The sequence below is a fragment of the Callithrix jacchus genome, chromosome 5 (assembly GCF_049354715.1).
Source record: "Callithrix jacchus isolate 240 chromosome 5, calJac240_pri, whole genome shotgun sequence".
Lineage (NCBI taxonomy): Eukaryota > Metazoa > Chordata > Mammalia > Primates > Cebidae > Callithrix > Callithrix jacchus.
Window position 1 is genome coordinate 68852166 of NC_133506.1, and position 19942 is coordinate 68872107.

The window sequence follows — 19942 nt, forward strand, 5'->3', positions numbered from 1 at the left end:
TGCATGTGGTTATTTGACACTGGCTCCAAAACTAACTGTGAGTGCCATCTGGCAGGGACTGTGCCTAATTTTTTTTTTGTTCATTGTTGAGTCCTCAGAACCTAGAAAGTACTTAGGCATAGTAGGTGCTCATGAAATGAATGAATTTTTAAGAGCAGACCAAGTCAGGGTCTAGCACACAGCAAGAAACAAGACAAGTCAATTTCCTTCTGATTTTCTCTTCTTTTCTTTCTTTCTTTCTTTTTTTTTTTTTTTACTGAAGTATAAAACAGCCACAACGATGTGTGTAAGGTGCACAAAAAGCTGAAGAATACAGCTTGGTGGAATTTAATGTATGTATGCATCTGTGTCATTAAAGCCCACAATGAGATGCAGAACGTTTCCTGCTCCCCTGAAGACTCCCTGGGGTTTCCTCCCACCTGGTGCTTACTCCTAGGGGTGGCTACTGTTCTGTTGTAACCCCCATAGGTTAATATTGCCCCTTCTGGAACTTCCATGTCTGGTTTTGTCTCTCCACATGGGGCCTGACACTCATCCATGTGGGTGTTCTCTGTGTGTCTGGTTTTGTGTTACTGTAAGTCTTCCACTATGTCCATGCATTAATTCTGTTTTTCTGATTTCATGACCTTTGCTTTCACCAATAACTTCTCCTTAAAAATGTTTAAAAGCATTTTGCAAAGCATGTGTTTATTCTTTAATGAAAGCAAGCTGAGGGAAGACCAGAGGTGGCTGGGCACCATGGCCCATGCCTGTAATCCCAGCACTTTGGAAGGTTGAGGTGGGAAGATTCCTTGAGGCCAGGAGTTCAAAACCAGCCTGAGAAACATAGTGAGCCCCTGTCTCTACAAAAAGATTAAAAAATTAGCTAGGTGCTGCAGTCCCAGCTATTCAGGAGGCTGAGACAGGGATATGACTTGAACCTGGGAGTTCAAGGCTGAGATGAGCCATGATCACATCACTGCATTCCAGCCTGGATAACAGAGTGAGATCCACTCTAAAAAAGAAAAAGAAAAAAGATCAGGGGCCCCCCACTTAACACGGCAGCTTAAACACAGGGGTTTATCTTCCTTCCCTCCCAAAACCATGCTAAGTTGACAGTCAAGTGCAATTGTCTTCAGAGATCAAGGGAATGGCAGAGGTTTCTACAGCAAGGAACGCATGTCTCTAGCATTCTGGGAGTTGGAAGGACTGGAGTGCCTGACTGCCTTTGAGGATTTTATCATCGATGCCTACAGGGGAAGGAAGTTTCTCTGAGTCACAGAACTCAAGGCAGTCTCCAGAATTGGAGGCACCAAGTCTCTCTGACAGCAGGGGCTGGGTGGGAGGTGGGAAGCTCTGAAAGAGGATTGGCTGGAAACTTACATTACATAAAGAGGGTGTGACCCCAGCACATTCCCATTCCAAGGCTGAGGCCAGCCCCTCACCTACCCAGGCATGACTGGGGTCTTCTTGGACACAGCTGAGGGTAGAAACATGGTCTTTCCTGGCAACGGGGAAATCGTGAGAATCTTCTTCCTGGACACTCAGTCTCTCCTCTCTTTATCCACCCCAGTTTCTATCTAAAGAGTGCAGCAACCAGGTTTTTAAAGATGCCTCCTTCCCTACCCTGCAACTGGCAGGAAATCAGAAGTCTCTGCTCTGGGAAAACAGACCCAAAGGAAAAGAGCCAGAGGCACTGACGGTGGGAGATTCTCTCAGGAAAATATCGAAGTCCCTGCCTGATCCCACTGGAGCAAAGCTTCTACATCAAACAGCCCATTTTATGGGCTCCAGGCAGCGGTGAGTACCTTTCTGACTTCTGAACTAACAGCCAAAGGTCACCTGATATGGGAGCACCGCCTCTAGCACGAAAGTAAACTCAAACCAAACAGAAGACAAACACCTGGAGCCTAGGAAGACATGCAGGAAACCGAAGAACATTTTACAATAGCAGCAGCAGCAGCAGCAGCTGAGATCCCCAGAAATATGAGAGGACTGTGTATCTATGGAACAAAACGGTGGACTATTTGTAAAGGACATTCATAGGACAAATGAGAATTGTTAGAATTATAATTTATAGCCAGAATAAAAACATTTAGTAGAAGGGCTGGAAGATGTAATCAAATAAATTATCTGGAAAATAGGAGACAAGATATACAATTATGGAATCATTTCAGGAGCTCCAAAGGCTGACTAATGATTTGAGGGACACTGGCTCCAGATTGGAAGAGCCAATCAAGCATCAGTGCAGTATGGTCACACAAACTAGGATACATTATCATGCAATGTAGGAGCACTAGCGATTCTGAGCTGATTTCAAAACCTTCCTGATAACAAGCAGGTTACCCATAAAACTGTCAGTTGTGAAGTCAGAACACCTCGAAAGCAATCCTGGGATGTGAGGAGTGACATGGAGGAAAGCAGTGGAGTAGCAGGCTCTGGGAATCTGTGCCTCCTGCTCAACAGCTATGGAGCCAGCAGCCACTGCAAGAAGTCACTATTTGTGAGCTCTGGAGTTGTCAAGAGGAGAGCTTGATGGTAAATTTTAGGAATTTCAGCCTATGACATGGCAGTGGCTACTATTCCACAGCAGTGCCACTGGCTGGAGCCAGGATGAGTAAGAAGGACCCTTGTCCTCCAAATCCTGGGGCTGTGGGTTCTGATTGCTGATGGCTTCCTGTGACCACTGAGGAGTCAGCATGAGGACATTGTTTCAACCCCCAAGGGCTCAAGTGGCTTCCAGGGGATTTAAAGAGACAGTATCCTTCTCTGGCCTGGGAGCCAAGCACTTAAGGAAGTCCTTTTCAGGTCACTGGTTGACTGCAGAGATAAAGAACAGAAACATCAGTGACTACATGCAACAAGGAATATATGCTGTGCAAAAAAATTAAAGTTGGGAAAAGAAGAAAGCTTAAAACTAAAACTTTGGAAAAGTCACAAACAGATGGCTTCTGCCCTTAACAGGCAAGGTTCAGCAATCCCTAAGGAGTGGTGAGGTTAGATTTCCAGTCACCACAATATAACCCCTGAAAACGTCCAGGTCTCAAAAACATTACAAAGCATACAAAGCAGCAGCAGCTTTGCCACATTTACAGGAAATACAGACTATGATGGAAACAATTTCCAGGAAAGTCTACAGATTGGAATTACTAGTCAAAGGTGTTAAATCAAGATTTAGCTTAAATATGTTAATGAGCTTAAGGAAATCATAGACAAAGAACCATATGAATCATTTCAAGTCCGTAGTTGACATTGGGGTTCACACTCATATTGTACCTGGGTTTGAACAGGAAAATGTTGTATGAACACAATGAGCACATAGTAAAAAGAAAGAAGTGGCAAAAAAGTAACAAAAACTTGGAAGGAACCAAAACGTCCCTCAGTAGGTAAATGTATAAATAAAGTGGGGGGGAGGACTCAAGATGGCGCGGTGAGAACAACCCAGGATTGGAGCTCTCGTTGAATCCGTGGAGAGGTGAGTCGGAGCTGCATTTCCAGACTGATCTTTGTTGCCCACAGAACGGGGAAATTCCCAAGTATAAAGGAGACGCGGGATGCCAGGCAGCACTTCTGCCTGGCAAAGCCAGCAGCTGGGGTGGCGGTGGCCGGCCCTACCGAGCGCTCCCCACAGGGCACGCTTGTTCGGGTGCCCTGTTGAACCGGCAACCTGAGACTTGAGGGGGCTGGACTTGAGACTGAATGAGACTTGGACAGTGGGCCAGTCCAGGGGATTGCAGGGACAGAGCGTCTGGGGTAGCCCAGTGGGACGAACAAAACCGCGATTTCAAACACTCCCCGTGCAGATTGTCCGAGACGCTCTGTGGGGGAGTGGCGTCCAACATTACCGAGGCAACCCATCCCAACAGAGATACACGCCCACTGCTGACGCAGCCTGCCATTGCCGAGGCAACCCACTACAACAGAGAGACTCCACCGCAGGGCGTGGCGGAGACCACAGCAGAACAGCAGAGCCTGCAGCAACAGGGCGAATCACACAACAGCAGGGCGGAGCCTCGGAAGGCAAACAGTGGCTAGTCTACCTCCTAGCTGGGCAGGACACCTCAACGGACATCCAAAAATCAAGCCCGAACCCCCCAAACCAGAGCATTTGAGAAAAAAAGGGGTTTTTTAATGAGCTCTGTTGCAGCAGAATCAAACATAGCAGCCTAACAGCCCTGAATGAACAACAGAGCTCACAGCTCAGCAACGGAGCTCCTATAAAGTACAGGCTGTCCCTCAAGCAGCTTCCTGACCCCTCTATATCCAAAAGACTGATATTTGGCAGGCATCATCCTGGGACAGAGATAGCATAAAAAGAAACTGGTAGCATCCCTCACTGTGCCACAGCTGCTAGAGGTGCACCCCAGACAAGCAGGGCCTGGAGTGGACCTCAGCAGTCATACAGCGAAGGGGCTAGACTGGTAGAAGGAAAACCAAGTAACAGAAATACTTCATCATCAACAATCTGGGTGTCCACTCAGAGACCCAATCGAAAAGTCAGCAATTACACAGACGACAAGCGGATATATCCACAAAGATGGGAAGAAACCAGCGAAAAAAGAAGGAAAACACCCAAAACCAGAACATCTCGCCTCCTAGAAAGGACCAAAACTCCTCACCAGCAAGGGAACAAAGCTGGACGGAGAATGACTGTGACGAAATGACGGAATTAGACTTCAGAAGGTGGATAATGAGAAACTTCTGTGAGCTAAAAGAACATGTATTAAATCAATGCAAAGAAACTAAGAACCTTGAAAAAAGATATGAAAAAAAGATTTGAGGAAATGATAACAAGAATGGATAACTTAGAGAGGAATATGAATGAATTAAAGAAGCTGAAAAACACAATAAAAAAACTTCACAAAGCCTGCACAAGTTTCAATAGCCGAATTGACCAAGCAGAAGAAAGAATATCTGAAGTCGAAGACCAACTCAATGAAATAAAACGAGAAACCAAGATTAGAGAAAAAAGTGCAAAAAGGAATGAACAAAGTCTCCAAGAAATGTGGGACTATGTGAAAAGACCTAACCTACGTTTGATAGGTGTATCATAATGTGACAAAGAGAATGACACCAAGCTGGAAAATACTCTTCAGGACAATATCCAGGAAAATTTCCCCCACCTAGCAAGACAGGCCAACACTCAAATGCAGAAAATAGAGAGAACACCACAAAGATATTCTGCAAGAAGAGCAACCCCAAGGCACATAATCGTCAGATTCAACAAGGGTGAAATAAAGGAAAAAATACTAAGGGCAGCCAGAGAGAAAGATCGGGTCACCCACAAAGGGAAGCCCATCAGACTCACAGCAGATCTCTCGGCAGAAACACTACAAGCCAGAAGAGAGTGGGGGCCAATATTCAACATTCTTAAAGAAAAGAACTTTCAACCCAGAATTTCATATCCAGCCAAACTGAGCTTCAGAAGTGAAGGAAAAATAAAATCCTTTGCAACCAAGCACATACTCAGAGATATTGTCACCACCAGGCCTGATTTACAAGAGCTCCTAAAAGAGGCACTACACATAGAAAGGAACAACCAGTACCAGCCATTCCAAAATCACACTGAATGCTAAAGAGCATCAACATAATGAAGAATCTCCAACAACTAACAGGCAAAACAGCCACTTAGCATCAAAATGGCAGTATCAAATTCACACATAACAATATTAACCCTAAATGTAAATGGACTAAATGCACCAATCAAAAGACACAGACTGGCAAATTGGATAAAAATCCAAAACCCATCAGTGTGCTTGCTGTATCCAGGAAACCCATCTCACATGCAAGGATACACAAAGGCTCAAAATAAAGAAATGGAGGAAGATTTACCAAGAAAATGGAGAGCAAAACAAAGCAGGAGTTGCAATTCTCATCTCTGATGAAATAGACTTTAAAGCAACAAAGATCAAAAGAGACAAAGAAGGACATTACATAATGGTAAAAGGATCGATACAACAAGAAGAGCTAACGATCCTGAACATATATGGACCCAATGCAGGAGCACCCAGATACATAAGGCAAGTTCTTAATGACTTACAAAGAGACTTAGACTCCCACACAATAATAGTGGGAGACTTTAACACTCCACTGTCAATACTAGACAGATCTACCAGACAAAATATCAACAAGGATATCCAGGGCTTGAACTCAGACCTGGAGCAAGCAAACCTGATAGACATTTACAGAACTCTCCACCCCAAATCCACAGAATACACATTCTTCTCAGCACCACATCACACCTACTCTAAAATTGACCACATAATTGGAAGTAAAGCACTGCTCAACAAATGCAAAACAACTGAAATCATAACAAACAGTCTCTCAGACCATAGTGCAATCAAGTTAGAACTCAGAATACAGAAACCAACCCAGAACCGCACAGCTTCATGGAAACTGAACAACTGGCTCTTGAATGTTGACTGGGTAAACAATGAAACGAAGTCAGAAATAAAGAAGTTCTTCGAAACCAATGAGAACGAAGACACAACGTGCCAGAACCTCTGGGACACATTTAAAGCAGTCTCTAGAGGAAAGTATATAGCAATAAGTGCCCATATGAGGAGAATGGAGAAATCCAAAATTGACACCCTATCGTCAAAACTGAAAGAGCTAGAGGAGCAAGATCAAAAAACTCAAAACCCAGCAGAAGACAAGAAATGACTAAGATCAGAGCTGAGCTGAAGGAGATTGAGACACGAAAAATCCTTCAAAAAATTAATAAATCCAAGAGCTGGTTTTTTGAAAAGATCAACAAAATAGACAGACCACTAGCCAGATTGATTAAAAATAAAAGAGAGAACAACCAAATAGATGCAATAAAAAATGATAAAGGGGAAATCATCACAGATTCCACAGAAATTCAAACCATCATCAGAGAATATTACAAACAACTCTATGAACATAAACTAGTAAACCTGGAAGAAATGGATAAATTCCTGGACTCCTGTGTCCTCCCAAGCCTAAACCAGGAGGAAGCTGAAACTATGAATAGACCAATAACAAGGTCAGAAGTCGAGGCAGCAATTAAGAGCCTAGCACACAAAAACAGCCCAGGTCCAGACGGGTTCACAGCCGAATTCTACCAGACACACAAAGAGGAGCTGGTACCATTCCTTCTAAAACTATTCCAAACAATCCAAAAAGAGGGAATCCTTCCCAAATCATTTTACAAGACCAACATCATTCTGATACCAAAACCCGGCAGAGACCCAACAAGAAAAGAAAACTTCAGGCCAATATCCATGATGAACATAGATGCAAAAGTCTTCAATAAAATATTGGCAAGCCGATTGCAACAGCAAATCAAAAAACTTATTCATCATGATCAAGTAGGATTCATCCCGGGGATGCAAGGCTGGTTCAACATACGCAAGTCTATCAACGTAATTCACCACATAAACAGAACCAAAAACAAAAACCACATGATTATCTCAATTGATGCAGAGAAGGCATTCAACAAAATTCAACAGCCCTTTATGCTAAAAACCCTCAATAAACTCGGTATCGATGGAACGTATCTCAAAGCAATAAAAGCTATTTATGACAAACCAATAGCCAATATCATACTGAATGGGCAAAAACTGGAAGCATTCCCTTTGAAATCCGGCACTAGACAAGGATGCCCTCTTTCACCACTCCTATTCAATATAGTACTGGAAGTTCTAGCCATAGCAATCAGGCAAGAAAAAGAAATAAAGAGTATTCAAATAGGAAAGGTGAAAGCCAAACTGTCTCTATTTGCAAACGACATGATAGTATACCTAGAAGACCCCATTGCCTCAGCCCAAAAACTCCTGAAACTGATAAGCAACTTCAGCAAAGTCTCAGGATATAAAATCAATGTGCAAAAATCATAAGCATTCCTCTACACCAATAACAGACTTAAAGAAAGCCAAATCAAGAACGAACTGCCATTCACACTTGCTACAAAAAGAATAAAATACCTTGGAATACAACTCACAAGGAACGTAAGGGACCTCTTCAAGGAGAACTACAAACCACTGCTCAACGAAATCAGAGAGGACACAAACAGATGGAGAAACATTCCATGTTCATGGTTAGGAAGAATTAATATCGTGAAAATGGCTATACTGCCCAAAGGAATTTACAGAATCAACGCTATCCCCATCAAGCTACCATTGACTTTCTTCACAGAACTGGAAAAAACCACCATGAACTTCATATGGAACCAAAAGTGAGTCCGCATAGCCAAGTCAATTCTAAGCAAAAAGAACACAGCGGGGGGCATCACACTACCGGATTTCAAACTATACTACAAGGCTACAGTAATCAAAACAGCATGGTACTTGTACCAAAACAGAGATATAGACCAATGGAACAGAACAGAGGCACTGGAGGCAACACAACATATCTATAACTATATAATCTTTGATGAACCTGACAAAAACAAGCAATGGGGAAAGGATTCCCTGTTTAACAAATGGTGTTGGGAAACCTGGCTAGTCACGTGCAGGAAGCAGAAACTGGACCCCTTCCTGACGCCTTACACTAAAATTAACTCCAGATGGATTAAAGACTTAAACATAAGACCTGGCACCATAAAAACCCTAGAAGAAAATCTAGGCAAAACTATCCAGGATATAGGAGTAGGCAAGGACTTCATGAACACAACACCAAAAGCATTGGCAACAAAAGCCAAAATAGACAAATGGGACCTAATGAAACTCCACAGCTTCTGCACGGCAAAAGAAACAGTCACTAGAGTGGATCGGCAACCAACAGAATGGGAAAAAATTTTCGCAGTCTACCCATCTGACAAAGGGCTGATATCCAGAATTTACAAAGAACTCAAACAGATTTACAGAAAAAAACAAGCCCATTCAAAAATGGGCAAAGGATATGAACAGACACTTTACAAAAGAAGACATATATGAGGCCAAAAATTATATGAAAAAATGCTCATCGTCACTGGTCATCAGAGGATGCAAACCAAAACCACATTGAGATACCATCTCACGCCAGTTAGAATGGCGATCATTAAAAAATCTGGAGACAACAGATGCTGGAGAGGATGTGGAGAAAAAGGAACACTTTTACACTGTTGGTGGGAGTGTAAATTAGTTCAACCATTGTGGAAGACACTGTGGCAATTCCTAAAGGCCTTAGAAATAGAAATTCCATTTGACCCAGCAATCCCATTACTGGGTATATATCCAAAGGACTATAAATCGTTCTACTATAAGCACACATGCACACGAATGTTCATTGCAGCACTGTTTACAATAGCAAAGACCTGGAACCAACCCAAATGCCCATCGATGATAGACTGGATTGGGAGAATGTGGCACATATACACCATGGAATATTATGCAGCAATCAGAAATGATGAGTTTGTGTCGTTTGTAGGGACATGGATGAATCTGGAGCACATCATTCTCAGCAAACTGACACAAGAACAGAAAATGAAACACCGCATATTCTCACTCATAGGTGGGTGATGAAAAATGAGAACACATGGACACAGGGAGGGGAGTACTAAACACTGGGGTCTATTGGGGGGAAAACGGGAGGGCCAGCGGGGGGGGGAGCTGGAGAGGGATAGCCTGGGGAGAAATACCAAATGTGGGTGAAGGGGAGAAAGGAAGCAAAACACACTGCCACGTGTGTACCTATGCAACTGTCTTGCATGTTCTGCACATGTACCCCAAAACCTAAAATGCAATAAAAAATAAAAAATTAAAATAAATAAATAAATTAAAAGAACCATACAGACGTTCTGGAATGGAAAAGTCCAAAAAGTGAAATACAAACCTTAATGGGAGGGGTTTACCAGCAAATTTAAAGAAGCAGAAGAAGGGATGGGTAAAATTAAAGACAAGACAATTAAAATAATCGTCCATGTAGCAAAAATGAAAAAAGATTGAGGAAAATTGAACAGAGCCAAATGTACTAACATTGGTCACAAAAGTAACAGAAGGAGAAGAGACTAAATGGAAGAAAAGGTATTTGAAGGGATAATGTCTCCAAACTTCCCAAATCTGAGAAAACGTGAATATACTCATTTGGGAATCTCAAGAAATAAGATGCAGAAAAACCTCAAAGAAATTCACATTAACACGTATTACAAAAAACTGAGGAAACCCAAGGACAGAGAGAATGGTGAAATAAATCAGCAAGAGAGAAGCAATTTCTTGTGTACAAAAGAGCCTCAATATAGTAACAGCTGATTTCTCCTAAGAAACTGTGGCAGCCAGAAGGTAGTGGAATGATATATTCAAAATCCTAAAAAAATAATAATAATAAGCTGTCAACCAGGAATTGTATGTACTTTTAAATAACCTTTCAATAATGAGGGCAAAATTAAGACATTTCCAGATAAATGAAACCTGAGAATGCATTATCAGCAGATTGCCCTACAGGAAATGCTAAAGGGAGTCTTTCACACTGACATGAAAGTACTCTAGTCAGTACCTTGAAGCCATAAGAAAAATAAAAAACAGTGGTAGAGATAGCTAAGAAAGTAAATATAAAAGCCAGAATTATTTTACTTTTTTGTGGTTTGTAACTCCTATTTTTTTCCTATGTGATTTATTAGGCAACGAGTAAAACAGTGATTATAAACCTATGTTAGCGGTCAGAGTGTGCGAAGGTGCAATATGTGACAATAACAATAGAAAGGAAAAGGCAGGGACAAACAGGAACAAAGCTCTATGTCCTACTGAAACTAAGTTGGTATTATTCAAACTAGGGTGTCATAAGTTTAAGGTATTAATTATAATCCCCAAGAAAATAACGAAAATATATACAGAAAAAGAAAGGAAATGGGACTCAAAATGGCCCACTACAAAAAAATTAACAAAATACAAAAATGGAGAAAATGGAGTAACTGAAGAAAGCAAACCACGTGACATACAGAAAACAAGTAAATAAATGGCTGAAGTAAATCTTTATCAATAATCATATTAAATGTAAATGAACTAAGCTCTGCTAGTTAAAAACTTGGGAGATTGGATTTAAAAACCCACAGGCTTCATGTATATTCTGTGTATAAGAGACTTACTTTAGATAAAAAATATAAAGAGGGTGAAAGCAAAAGGATGGAAATAGGTATTTCATGCAAATAGTAACCAAAAGAGAGTTGGGGCAGCTGTATTATTGTCAGACAAAATAGACTTTAAGTCACAAAAAAGATTACAAAAGACAAAGAAGGACAATATATATTAATAAAGGAGATACAGCATGAAGATGTAACAATTATAAATATGTACACACCTAATGACAGGGCCCCAAAAGGAATGAAAAAAAATTGACAGAAGTGATGGGCGAAATAGATAGTCCTACATGAATACTGGGATATTTCAGTACCTCACTTTCAATAATAAGACTGAACAACCAGACAGATAAATAAGAAAAAAGAGGACTTACATAGCAGACATATAGACCACACTCAAGGCAACAACAGTGGAACACACATTCTTTTCAAGTGCACGTGCAACATTCTCCAGGATAAATTATCAGCCACAAAATAAGGCTAAAATTTTAAATGTTTTAATTTTTAAAAATTAAAATTATTCAAAATTTCTTTTCTGATCATAATGGTATAAAACTACACATCAATAACAGAAAGAAAACTGGAAAATTCACAAGCATGTAGAAATTAAACAACACACTCTTTAACAACAAATTGGTTGAAGAAGAAATGACAAGGGAAATTATAAAATATTTTGAGACAAATTAAGAAATACAACAAAAGCAATGCAAAGAGGGAGATTTATGTAAATGCATACACTGAGAAAGAAGAGTCATATCTGATCATAACTAAATCATAATCTATTATACACCTTGAGGAAATAAAAATAGAAGAGCAAACCAAATCCAAAAATAGCAGAAGGGAAGAAATAACGAAGACTAGAGCAGAGATCAATAACACAGAGAATGAAAAAACAATAGAGAAAATCACCAAAACCAAAAGCCGGCTCTTTGAAAAGATCAACAAAATTGACAAACCTTTAGGTGAACTGACTATAAAAAAGAGAGATGACTCTTATTATTAAAATCAGAAATGACATTGAGAACATTATTACTTATTTTACAGAAATAAAAAGGGTTATAAAATAATACTAACAACAATGATACACCAATACATTGGATAGCTTAGGTAAAATGGACATATTCTTAGAAACACACAATCTACCAAAACTGACAAATGGAGAAATAGAAAATTTGAATACTCCTATAACTAGTGAGGAGACTGAGTCAGTAAGCAGAAGCCTATCAGTGACAAGCTCAGGACAAGATTGCTTTACTAGTGAATTCTACCAAAACATTTAAAAAACAATGAACACTAATTCTTCTGAAACTCTTCCCAAAAATCAAAGAGGAAGGAACAGTTCCTAACTCATTCATGAAGTCAGCATTACACTAATACCAAATCACTATAAGGATGTCACAAAGAAAGAAAATTACACACCAATATGCCATATGTATACAAATTGAACCCAGTGGCACCTTAAAGCTTTACTCACCATAACCAAGTGGGATTTATTTTTGGAGTGCAATGGTAGTTCAACATACATTTTATCAACCAGTAAAATGCACCACATTAAATGAATGAATACCAAAACTAAATGATCATCTCAATTGATGCAGAAAAGGCACTTTACTAAATCCAACTTTTTTTTAATGATAAAAACACTCAAGAAACTAGGGATACAGAGTAACTTCCCTATCAGGATAAAGGCCATATTTGAGAATTCCATGGCTAACAATATTCTCAATGGTGAAAGTGAAAGCTTTCCCCAAAGATCAGGAACAAAACCAGGACGCACATATTTGCCACTTCTCTTCAACATAGCATTGGGAGTACTAGCCAGAGCACTTACACAAGAAAAAGAAAGAAAATTATACACAGTGGAAAGGAGAGCATAAGATTATCTCTGTTCACAGACAACATCTTATATGTAGAAATCTTATATGTAGAAAACACTAACAATTCCATTAAATGGGGAAAAGGACAGTCTCTTCAACAAATGATGCTGGGAAAACTGGATATTCACATGCAAGAGAATGAAGCTGAACCCTTACCTAACACCATATACAAAAATTAACTCAAAATGGACCAAGGGCTAAAATTATAAAACTTTTAGAAGAAAAGATAGAGGGAAATCTTCATGTGCTATACCTTACATATGGCACCAAAGGCATAGGCAGTGAAAGGAAAAAATTAGATAAAAAGGACTTCATCAAAATGTAAAACCTTTGTGCACCAAAGTACACTATTGAGAGACTGAAAAGACAACTCACAGAATGGGAGAAAATATATGAAAATCATATATCTGATAAGGGATTAATATCCAGAATATACAAAGAACTCCTAAAACTCAACAACAAAAAAGGCAAACAACTCAAGTCAAAACTGAGCAAAAGGCTTGAATCAGCATTTCTTCAAATAAAGCATTTAAGTGGTCAATAAGCACATGAAGAGATGCTCAATCTCATCAGGCATTAGGGAAATGCAAATCAAAATGACAGTGAGATATCATTTCACACCCATTAGGATGGCTTTTATAACAAAATGGAAAATAACCGGTGTTGGAGATGTGAAGAATGGATTTGGAGGCACTGCTCATGGGAATGTGTAACAGTGCAACAGCTGTGGAAAAGCCTGGCAGTTCCTCAAAAAGTCAAACATAAAACTGCCACATGGCCCAGTAATTCCACATCTGAGTAAATATCCAAAAGAAATGAAACACTGATGTAAACAGATACATTTGCCTCAGCACTCAGAGCAGAATATTCACAATAGCCAAAGGTGGAAATGGCCCAATTGTTTATCAGCACATGAATGAACAAACAAAATGTGTTATAGGTACACAGCAGATACTATGATATTATTGAAATGCATGGAATACTTATACATGCTACAATGTGGATAAACTTTGAAGATACTATGCTAAGTGAAATAAGACAGTCATATAGAGACAAATATTGTACAATTCTGCTTCCATGAGAGAAGTAGAAAAGGCAAATTCATAGAGTTGGAGAGTAGAATAGAGGTTAGCCCAGGCAGGAGTTATTGATTAATGGGTACAGAATTTCTGTCAGGGTCTATAAAAAAAGTTTTGAGTATAGATAGTTGTGCTTGTGCATGTACATAATGCCACTTAATTGAACAAGTCATAATGATTAAAATGGTAAAAGTTCTATTATATATATTTTACCAGCAAAATGTGGAAGTAGAAAGCAGAAAGGAAGCAGAAAATGAAGGAGTGCCTTAAAGTTTATGATCAATAGAAAGTGATTTTCAGTCTAGAACATTATTATCTATCAAGTATGAGGGAGAATAAAGACTTTCTCAGACATGAATGGCCTTCCAAGCTACTGGAGGACATGCTCCATTGAATACGGAAAGTGAACAAAGAAAGCCAGGGGTGGTGAAGAACAGGACTCCTCTCACAGCAGAGAAGGGAAGGTGGACCTTCTCAGCATGATGGTGAAGGATGTCCCAGGTGACAGCTACTTGGAGGTCTAGAGGGTACTCTACCCCAGCTAAGATGGAAGAAAAGGGAATGCCACCAGTGAAAACAGAAGTGTTGGATAAGTGAGAATATCTGACCAACTGACAAGGTGGATCTGTCTCAGAGCTGGAGATGAATTACATGCATAGAAAACAGAGGAGTTATCAACTGCAGGAAACAAAACACATCACTAAGAAAAGAAAGGTAGGCAAGCAACAAAGATCAAAAGAGACAAAGAAGGCCATTACATAATGGTAAAAGGATCGATACAACAAGAAGAGCTAACGATCCTAAACATATAGGGACCCAATGCAGGAGCACCCAGATACATAAGGCAAGTTCTTAAGGACTTACAAAAGGACTTAGACTCCCACACAATAATAGTGGGAGACTTTAACACTCCACTGTCAATACTAGACAGATCTACCAGACAAAAAATCAACAAGGATATCCAGGGCTTGAACTCAGACCTGGAGCAAGCAAACCTGATAGACATTTACAGAACTCTCCACCCCAAATCCACAGAATACACATTCTTCTCAGCACCACATCACACCTACTCTAAAATTGACCACATAATTGGAAGTAAAGCACTGCTCAACAAATGCAAAACAACTGAAATCATAACAAACAGCCTCTCAGACCATAGTGCAATCAAGTTGGAACTCAGAATTCAGAAACAGACCCAGAACCGCACAGCTTCATGGAAACTGAACAACTGGCTCTTGAATGTTGACTGGGTAAACAACGAAATGAAGGCAGAAATAAAGAAGTTCTTCGAAACCAATGAGAATGAAGACACAACGTGCCAGAACCTCTGGGACACATTTAAAGCAGTCTCTAGAGGAAAGTATATAGCAATAAGTGCCCATATGAGGAGAATGGAGAGATCCAAAATTGACACCCTATCGTCAAAATTGAAAGAGCTAGAGGAGCAAGATCAAAAAAACTCAAAACCCAGCAGAAGACAAGAAATAACTAAGATCAGAGCTGAGCTGAAGGAGATTGAGACACGAAAAACCCTTCAAAAAATCAATAAATCCAAGAGCTGGTTTTTTGAAAAGATCAACAAAATAGACAGACCACTAGCCAGATTGATTAAAAATAAAAGAGAGAACAACCAAATAGATGCAATAAAAAATGATAAAGGGGAAATCACCACAGATTTCACAGAAATTCAAACCATCATCAGAGAATATTACAAACAACTCTATGCGCATAAACTAGTAAACCTGGAAGAAATGGACAAATTCCTGGATTCCTGTGTCCTCCCAAGCCTAAACCAGGAGGAAGCTGAAACTATGAATACACCAATAACAAGGTCTGAAGTTGAGGCAGCAATTAAGAGCCTACCACACAAAAAAAGCCCAGGTCCAGATGGGTTCACAGCCGAATTCTACCAGACACACAAGGAAGAGCTAGCACCATTTCTTCTAAAACTATTTCAAACAATCCAAAAAGAGGGAATCCTTCCCAAATCATTTTACGAGACCAACATCATTCTGATACCAAAACCCGGCAGAGACCCAACGAGAAAAGAAAACTTCAGGCCAATATCCATGATGAACATAGATGCAAAAATCTTCAATAAAATATTGGCAAGCCAATTGCAACAGCAAATCAAAAAACTTATTCATCATGATCAAGTAGGATTCATCCCGGGGATGCAAGGCTGGTTCAACATACGCAAGTCTATAAATGTAATTCACCACATAAACAGAACCAAAAACAAAAACCACATGATTATCTCAATTGACGCAGAGAAGGCATTTGACAAAATTCAACAGCTCTTTATGCTAAAAATCCTCAATAAACTCGGTATCAATGGAACGTACCTCAAAGTAATAAAAGCTATTTATGACAAACCAACAGCCAATATCATACTGAATGGGCAAAAACTGGAAGCATTCCCTTTGAAATCTGGCACTAGACAAGGATGCCCTCTTTCACCACTCCTATTCAATATAATACTGGAAGTTCTAGCCAGAGCAATCAGGCAAGAAAAAGAAATAAAGAGTATTCAAATAGGAAAGGTGGAAGCCAAATTGTCTCTATTTGCAGACGACATGATAGTATACCTAGAAGACCCCATCGCCTCAGCCCAAAAACTCCTGAAACTGATAAGCAACTTCAGCAAAGTCTCAGGATATAAAATCAATGTGCAAAAATCACAAGCATTCGTCTACACCAATAACAGACTTAAAGAAAGCCAAATCAAGAGCGAACTGCCATTCGCAATTGCTACAAAAAGAATAAAATACCTTGGAATACAACTCACAAGGAACGTAAGAGACCTCTTCAACGAGAACTACAAACCACTGCTCAACGAAATCAGAGAGGACACAAACAGATGGAGAAACATTCCACGTTCATGGTTAGGAAGAATTAATATCGTGAAAATGGCTATACTGCCCAAAGGAATTTACAGAATCAACGCCATCCCCATCAAGCTACCATCGACTTTCTTCACAGAACTGGAAAAAACCACCATGAACTTCATATGGAACCAAAAGAGAGCCCGCATAGCCAAGTCAATTCTAAGCAAAAAGAACACAGCGGGGGGCATCACACTACCGGATTTCAAACTATACTACAAGGCTACAGTAATCAAAACAGCATGGTACTGGTACCAAAACAGAGATATAGACCAATGGAACAAAACAGAGGCACCGGAGGCAACACAACATACATACAACTATACAATCTTTGATAAACCTGACAAAAACAAGCAATGGGGAAAGGATTCCATGTTTAACAAATGGTGTTGGGAAAACTGGCTAGCCATGTGCAGAAAGCAGAAACTGGACCCCTTCCTGACACCTTACACTAAAATTAACTCCATATGGATTAAAGACTTAAACATAAGACCTGGCACCATAAAAACCCTAGAAGGAAATCTAGGCAAAACTATCTAGGACATAGGAGTAGGCAAGGACTTCATGAACACAACACCAAAAGCATTGGCAACAAAAGCCAAAATAGACAAATGGGACCTAATGAAACTCCACAGCTTCTGCACGGCAAAAGAAACAGTCACTAGAGTGGATCGGCAACCAACAGAATGGGAAAAAATTTTTGCAGTCTACCCATCTGACAAAGGGCTGATATCCAGAATTTACAAAGAACTCAAACAGATTTACAGGAAAAAAACAAACAAGCCCATTCAAAAGTGGGCAAAGGATATGAACAGATACTTTACGAAAGAAGACATATATGAGGCCAACAATCATATGAAAAAATGCTCATCATCACTGGTCATCAGAGAGATGCAAATCAAAACCACATTGAGATACCATCTCACGCCAGTTAGAATGGCGATCATTAAAAAATCTGGAGACAACAGATGCTGGAGAGGATGTGGAGAAAAAGGAACACTTTTACACTGTTGGTGGGAGTGTAAATTAGTTCAACCATTGTGGAAGACGGTGTGGCGATTGCTCAAGGCCTTAGAAATAGAAATTCCATTTGACCCAGCAATCCCATTACTGGGTATATATCCAAAAGACTATAAATCGTTCTACTATAAGGTCACATGTACACGAATGTTCATTGCAGCACTGTTTACAATAGCAAAGACCTGGAATCAACCCAAATGCCCATTGATAATAGACTGGATTGGAAAAATGTGGCACATATACACCATGGAATATTATGCAGCAATCAGAAATGATGAGTTTGTGTCATTGGTAGGGACATGGATGAATCTGGAAAACATCATCCTCAGCAAACTGACACAAGAATAGAAAATGAAACACCGCATATTCTCACTCATAGGTGGGTGATGAAAAATGAGAACACATGGACACAGAAAGGGGAGTACTAAACACTGGGGTCTATTGGGGGGAAAAGGGGAGGGCCAGTGGGAGGGGGAGGTGGGGAGGGATAGCCTGGGGAGAAATGCCAAATGTGGGTGAAGGGGAGAAGAAAAGAAAGCACACTGCCATGTGTGTACCTACGCAACTGTCTTGCATGCTCTGCTCATGTACCCCAAAACCTATAATCCAATAAAAAATAAAAAAAAAAAAGAAAGGTAGGCTAGGTGTGGTGGCTCATGCCTGTAATCCAAGCACTTTGAGATACTGAGGCAGGTGGATCATTTGAGGTCAGGAGTTCGAGACCAGCCTGGCCAACATGGTGAAACCTTGTCTTTCCTGAAAATACAAAAATTACCTGGGTGCTGTGGTGCATGCCTGTAATCTCAGCTACTTGAGAGGCTGAGGCAGGAGAATTGCTTGAAACCAGGAGACAGAGGTTGCAGTGAGCCAAGATCTTGCCACTGCACTCTGGCTTGGGACACAGAGTGAGACTCTGTCTCAAAAAAAAAGAGGAAACGATCCAAGATGGCCGATCGCTAACATCCCGGGATTGCAGCTCTCAGGGAAGGCGCGGAGAACTAAAGGACACCACACTTTCAGACAAATTCTGGTCGCTCACGGAGCAGGAGATCCCCCAGTGGAGGAAACACACGGGTGGCCAGCGCGACACTCATGGCCGGTGCAGCGGTTCTGCCGGCACCTTGGCGCAGCAGCTCTCGGAGCAAAGTAAACAGGTTTGGAGGACCTACACGGGTCCCCAGCAGGACACCAGAGCCCGGCGCAGCCGCTGTGACAGCACCTCGGCACAGGAGCGCTCGGTGCAGAGTAAACAGGACCGGTTTCCCTTCTGACCGAGGTTTGGAGCCCCGGAAAGGCAGAGTCGCCTACTAGGGACACAAGAAGGAAGCCAGACAGGAGAATCCTGGGCAGAAAAGCACCATCAGTTTTAACGCCGCTGCTCTGGCCCTGGGAACTAACAACCTGGACGTCCACTCAAGAGACCTAATCTGAAAGTTGGTAATTTCAAAGACGACAGGAGGATAAATTTACAATGACGGGAAGAAACCAGCGTAAAAAAGCTGAGAATACTCAAAATCAGAACGCCTCTCCCTCTAAAGATGATCACAGTTCCACATCAACAATGGAACAAGGCTTGATGGAGAACGAGCGCATCCTGAAGACAGAATCACTCTTCAAGGAATGGATAATAACAAACTTCGGTGAGTTAAAAGACCATGTTGTAGCCCAACGTAAAGAAACTAGGAACTTTGAAAAAAGGTTTGATGAAATCCTATTGAGAATAGACAACTTAGAGAGGAGTATGAGTGAATTAATGGAACTAAAGAATACAATACAGGAACTCCGAGAAGTATGCACAGGTTTAAACACTCGAATTGTTCAAGCAGAAGAAGGGATATCAGAGGTCAAAGTCCAACTTAATGAAATAAAACGTGAAGAAAAGTTTAGAGAAAAAAAGGATAAAAAGGAGTGAGCAAAGTCTTCAAGAAATGTGGGACTATGTGAAAAGACCAAATTTACATTTGATAGGTGTACCTGAATGCGACGGAGAGAATGAATCCAAGCTGGAAAATACCCTTCAGGATATTATTCAGGAAAATTTTCCTAAAATAGCAAAGCAGGTCAACATTCAACCCCAGGTAATACAAA